Genomic DNA, 6,745 nt, shown 5'->3' with positions numbered 1-6,745 from the left:
AAATCTGAGAGATGCAAGTCGTCGGCTTCGACCCCCATGCCACGAGTGCTGGGGTGTTCGAGATAAACCTGAGCGCTCTTGTTCCCATTCTTGGGTCCATCTAGGGAGGCGTTCAGCACAGCGAACCAGGCCGTCGGACTTATAATGCTTTATCACTCTCACTTAGCCATAGAATTCTATAATTTTAAATTTCGGCGAAGCCCCTAGTATTCGGAAGACCGAGTTCGGGGCGCTATCCACGCCTAGGCCGGATAAGTCCGGTTCCTCACTTGAAGCGGCATAAGTCTTTAAGGACTCAAAAAACCTCGCGAACAGCGACCGGTCTCTTGCACTATCATGACAGTCAGTTTTAGCTTTCTCTACTAAGGTGTTAACCCAGCTCAACTGGGGCACAATTGCAGTAGTTCTCCTAGTGCTACCTTAGCCAACAATGCGGAACGTAATGTACCAAAACATGGGAGCCGGGCAAACCCAACTATTGACCAAAGACATGATTCGGAGCCGATGCATATAGTGCTATAAGTTCGGGGTGCCGCACTTGTTAGAGTGTTCGGTCTTCTCACACCGTGTTATGGGGTGTTGTAAGCCCCTGGTGTATTATCCGTGCCAAAGTGTACGGTTGCATAGTGTCATGACTGAACATGTTTGCATATAAAAATAGATAAGTACAATAATAGGTAAGAGCTATGTATTGTTTATTGGCTGCTGCGAGAGCAGAACGATACAAAAAGTGCGGTAAGCAAGAGATGGGAGTATTTGACATATTCCCCTTTAGGGGCAAGCTGCAGGATTGTAAGGGAAACAGGTATTAAACTTGTTATAGAGACCACCTTGACTTTTGACGTAGATTGCTTCCTCCCTGGCTATTGCATCGTTTGTTCGGCGATAGTATTGGCGGACAGGCCTTTCGAATAGTTGGGTCCTAAAAGTGTGTAAAAAAGGAAAACAACGAAATAGGGAGCCCCCTAGTGCGGTTAAGCCGCATTCTGGGCGTGCCGCTGTTGTGCCCCTCCCCTTATGCCCATGGTATCTCTAAGGCGTAATTATGTACGCGTGGTACCAGCATTGCCGTTTGGAGGGGGCTAGGGTCGGGGCCGCACTGCTATGCTTGCTCGGAACGTGCCAGCCGGATTTGTTGTAGGTTACTTCGGGCTCGCTTGACGTTGTCCGGACGTTTGGCGCCTGGATTGGAGAACTGCCTTGAGAGGCTACTTTGTATTTCCGCCGCCAGGGCCGCCGTGTGCTCCTCCGTTCGGAGAGAGCGTTCTGTGTTTCCATTTACCGTGATGACTCCGCGAGGTCCTGGCATCTTGAGCTTGAGATATGCGTAGTGCGGCACCGCATTGAATTTTGCAAATGCGGTTCGTCCGAGCAGGGCGTGATAGCTGTTGCGGAATGGGACTATGTTGAAGATTAAGTCCTCACTCCGGAAGTTATCCGGTGATCCGAAGACCACCTCGAGTGTGACCGAGCCTGTACAGCTGGCTTCGACCCCTGGTATGACACCTTTGAAGGTTGTCTTTGTGGGTTTAATCCTTGAAGGATCGATGCCCATTTTTCGCATTGTGTCCTGGTAAAGCAGGTTCAGACTACTGCCGCCGTCCATTAGGACTCTGGTAAGGTGAAATCCGTCAATAATTGGGTCCAGGACCAGTGCGGAGAATCCGCCGTGACGGATGCTGGTGGGCTGGTCCCGTCGATCGAAAGCGATCAGGCAGGAGGACCATGGGTTGAACTTTGGGGCGACTGGCTCCAGCGCATAGATGTCCTTGAGAGCATGCTTCCGCTCCCTTTTGGGGATGTGGGTTGCGTATATCATATTCACCGTCTGAACTTGCAGGGGAAATCCCTTCTGTCCTTTGTTGTTCGGCGGCCGGGGACCCTCCTCGTCATCGCTATGTAGCCCCTTGTCTCTGGTCTTGGCACTTACCTTGCCTGCCTGCTTGAACACCCAACAATCCCTGTTGGTGTGATTGGCTGGCTGTTTGGGGGTGCCGTGTATCTGGCACGAGCGATCAAGTATCCGGTCTAAGCTGGATGGGCCCTGAGGGTTTCGTTTGAATGGCTTCTTCCGCTGACCCGGTTTAGAGTCTCTGAATCCGGCATTGACTGCCGTATCTTCAGTATTGTCACCGTTAATGCGGCGCTTATGCTTGTTGCGGCGTGACCTGCCGTTGTTATCCTTGTTATCCGAATTGCCGGGGCTCTTGCTTATGTTATTGCTACGAGCCAGCCAGTTGTCTTCTCCCGCGCAGAAGCGGGTCATGAGTGTCGTGAGGGCTGCCATAGACTTCGGCTTTTCCTGTCCTAGGTGCCGGGCAAGCCATTCGTCTCGGATGTTGTGCCTGAAGGCTGCAAGGGCCTCGGCGTCCGGACAATCGACTATTTGGTTTTTCTTTGTCAGGAACCGTGTCCAGAATTGTCTGGTCGATTCCTCTGGTTGCTGGATTATGTGGCTTAGGTCATCGGCGTCTGGTGGTTGCACATACGTGCCCTGGAAGTTGTCAAGGAATGTCGATTCCAGGTCCTCCCAACAACTGATTGACTCTGCTGGCAGGCTATTAAGCCAATGTCGAGCTGGTCCTTTAAGCTTGAGCGGGAGGTATTTGATGGCGTGTAGATCATCGCCATGGGCCATGTGGATGTGAAGGAGATAATCCTCGATCCATACCGCAGGATCTGTTGTGCCATCGTATGATTCGATGTTTACGGGTTTGAAGCCCTCGGGGATTTGATGATCCATTACTTCGTCTGTGAAGCATAGTGGGTGTGCGGCGCCCCTGTACTGAGCTATATCGCGACGCAGCTCGGACGAGCTTGGTCTGTTGTATTCGGCCGGGCCATACTTATTATGTCCAGCGTGACGGCTAGCGTCACGTGACGCGGGGCGCCCATGCGATCCGTAGATCGATCTTGTTTGCCTTGCCTTATTCTCCAAGATGTCTCGCAGGTCTGTTGCGTCTCCCTGTACTCTGGTATGTTTTGAGCGGTGTCGGGGTGCCGTTTGGGTCGAGGGCCTGAAGGCCTCTCTATCGCGGCCACGGGGTGGCCGATCGGGCGCATCGTACGCTGGTGATGTATGTTTAATTGCTTCCTCCTCAAGTTGGGGAAGCAACCTGCGCTCTGGGTAGCTCTTGGATGGGCGTTCTAGTTTATACTCTTTGGCCGCCAGAACTTCGGTCCATCTGTCGGCTAGCAAGTCTTGGTCAGCTCTAAGCTGCTGCTGTTTCTTCTTGAGGCTGCTTGTTGTGGCTACGAGTCTGCGTTTGAAACGCTCTTGCTCGACGGGATCCTCTGGCACGACGAATTCATCGTCGTCGAGGCTTGCCTCGTCTTTGGAGGAAGGCATGTAATTGTCGTCCTCATCCTCTTTGTCGGCCGCTCTCTCACGAGGGCTGGATCCTACGTTCTCCTGCACTGAATCCTGCTGGAGGGGGTTGTCTTCGGCACTGTCCGGCGTATTGTTATCTCCGGTGCCAGAATCGCCGTTTTTGCTTTGGCGGGACTTAGAGCGGCGCCGCTGACGTCGGCGCTTGGGTTGCTTCTTGGAGGGGTCATCCTCCGTTTTCTCCTCGCCATCCCCCGCTTTAGGGGTGTCCACCATGTATATGTCATATGACGAGGTGGCTTTCCAGTTCCCTATAGGCACTGGTTCTTGTTCATCTCCTTCATCGTCGTCCATGCCGTCGATGTCTTCGGAGTCGAAGTCGAGCATGTCGGTTAAATTGTCGACAGTGGCTACAAAGTGGGTGGTGTGTGGGGTACAAATTTCTTCATCGTCCGCGTCCCAACCGTGTTGGCCGTAGTCCGGCTAGGGCTCTCCTGACAAAGAGAGAGACTTTAACGAATTCAGGATGTTGCCAAAAGGTGAGTGCTGAAAGACATCCGCAGCGGTGAACTCCATGACCGGAGCCCAATCGGGCTTAACCGGGAGAGGTGCGGGATTTACGGAGTCCGGATCGGAGGCCGGCACCTCGGAGTCACGGGCCTTGCGAGGGACTAGGCTGGTATCCGGCTCTATCGCTGTAGAGATTGCAGTTTCCGGGGTGGCGTCTAACCGTCCGTCCCCGACTGGCGTAGTGGGCTCCGAGCTAATGGTCGGAGCAGACACCTGAGCGACGCTCTGGGCGTTGTCCGATGACAGAGCTAAATCGTGCCCATCATGACAGTGCGGCGCGCCCGGTTGTGGCTCAAATCCGTCGAAGATCAAGTCCCCGTGGATGTCGGTCGTTGTCGGTGTACTAGAGTAGGGGTACCCTAGTATCCCGAACTTGTGCACGGGCAGTTGCAGCACCCCGCGGCAAGGCTTGCCGGGCGACCGCCAAGGTCCTCCGTGGTTCCTTTGGAGCCATTCAAGAACAAAGTATTCAAGCCAAGGAGACAAGGCCCTGGCAAGAGGAGCTTGCCGGGCAGACCAACCAAGGCATCTCAAGGAACTTGCCGCGACGCACCGCGCGTCCCGGCGAGGCCCGATGAGCGACAAGCTTCCGGACGCGGCAAGCTACCACTCTGTACCCGCGCTCCAGCACATCCACCAACGTGTCGCCCTGGGGCCTTTCCAGGCGCGCGTGGCAAGAGGCTGTGCAGCCAGCGGTGCAAGGTGGCAAGCGACGCTGACAAGATTGCCATCATGGCGAGCGGTGGCGTCCCTGACGGTCCCTTTCTGCACTGTTTGGGCGACGCAGACGGGCATTTAATGCCTTTGTCCCCTTCCGTCAGGGTTAGGTATGATACACTGTACAGGTAGTTGTACCAACCGCAACACTTTTCCATTTTTACCCTCATCTACGTTGCCACCTGTCGGTGACCCCTTGAGCATATAAAAGGAGGCCCATGCGCAATGTAGAGGGGGTTCGGAAGCCAGAAAAACACACATGCTCGGTCCCGTTAGCACCCAAGGTGTTCTGTAGCACTCAGCGCTCCCGAGCAAGAACTCAATACACTCAGACATGCAGCAGTAGGAGTGTTATCTCTCCGGAGAGCTCCGAAGCTGGGTAAACTGCTCGTGTGCTTCGCCTCGATCCGCTCTTTGTGCGATCTCCGCCCCCCGCCGAACCGAAAGGGGCTCGGTCCGCCGGTCCCATAGGTGTTTGTGGATCAGCTTCCCCGACATCTTTGGCGCGCCAGGTAGGGGGAGTCAAGGTTGTGTGATTATGATCCGGCGTTCACACGAGCTAGATCTTCAACCTCTTCATCGACATGCCACCGAAGAAGAAGACTTCGGCGGCAACTGTTCCGTCCACGTCGATCCCACCACCACCGGAGCAAACAGGTGGTGGGGTAGACGCCAGCGGAAGAACGGACATCGACGAGGGAGCTCACGGTGCTGCCAGGTCCAAGGACAAGGCTGCGCAGACCTCGGCGTCCGTACATGCACCGCTCCCATCTCAGGAGGCGCAGGACCGACAGCGTCATGGTATTCGCAGTACCATACGTTTGTTAGACCAAGATCGAGTTGGTGGATCTCGGAGTGCTCAAGACCAGCATGCACGCCAACATGCTGGCACGAGCGAGACACAGTCGCCCGGACAAGATACTGCTCCTTCTAACTTAGTTAGAAGTCCGAGCATATCCCGCTCCTCGCACTGTTCACCACTGCCGCCCACCACTCCAGCAGAAGCTTTGGCGCGAGCTCAACTGCTCCTGGATTACCCTCCAACGACAGACAAGATCGACGAATGGAGGGCCACTATTCAGAGTCTCATCGGCTTCGCCAATGGTGACACTCCGCGGTAGCCGAGTACATCGCTGCCGCGGCAGGACCGCCAGGCGCGAACCGATGGCGACAAAACTGGTGGCGGTGCGACCAACATGCACTCTCCACCCCGAAGGCCAAGATCGCCGACTCGCCGGATCCACCTCGACAGCGACTCCACTGCATCGTCGGATCCACGAGCTCGTCGCGATCAGTGCCAAGTTCTTCACGAACGACAGCAAGAAGACGCTCATACTCGCATCGAGCGCCGAAGAGAAGCACGGCGTCAATCAGACCAGCGCGCTGGGCCCTCTGTCGACATGCATGCGCCAGGGGAACCAGGCGACTTGCCATACGCGGTAGGTTTCCCTACGTTCACTCGTGAGCTGCGGCAAGTCCAGTGGCCCAGCATGAAGAATTTCAAGCCAGACGTACCAGAGAAGTACGACGGCAAGACGCATCCGTCGGAGTTCCTCAGCATCTACACCATCGCGGTGCAAGCTGCCGGGGGGCGGGACGACAAGATCCTTGCCAACTACTTCCCGCTGGTGCTCAAGCCCAATGTCAGATCTTGGCTCATGCACTTGCCGGACAACTCCATATCTTCCTGGGCAGACTTATACCATCAGTTTGTCGGCGCCTTTACAGGCGGCCACAAGCCTCATGGCCAAGAGAGCGACCTTCATCTGCTCGCCCAGAAGGAAGGAGAGCCCCTGCGCAAGTACATTCAGAGATTCAGCCGCGTACAGCACAACATCCCAGATGTCCACCCTACCGCGGTAATCAGCGCGTTCCATCAGAACGTGCGAAACCGCAGGATGCGGGAGGAGATGGCGATGTGCAAGATCAGAGACGTCAGTGAGCTATATGCCCTGGCCGACAAGTGTGCACGTGCTGAGGAAGGGAGGAAACTCCCCGGAGAGAATACAGGAGCAGGAGGATCTGATAGTGAGGATGCTGCCCCGGCAAAGAAAAACCGGCGGCGGAACAACAGGAAGAAGAAAGGCAAAGATGTGCTAGTCGTTGAGCAATCCGGCAAGGAAGCCAAAG

The sequence above is a fragment of the Triticum dicoccoides genome, chromosome 6B, assembly GCF_002162155.2.
Source record: "Triticum dicoccoides isolate Atlit2015 ecotype Zavitan chromosome 6B, WEW_v2.0, whole genome shotgun sequence".
Taxonomy (NCBI): Eukaryota; Viridiplantae; Streptophyta; class Magnoliopsida; order Poales; family Poaceae; genus Triticum; species Triticum dicoccoides.
Note: the sequence above shows the minus strand (reverse complement) of the source record.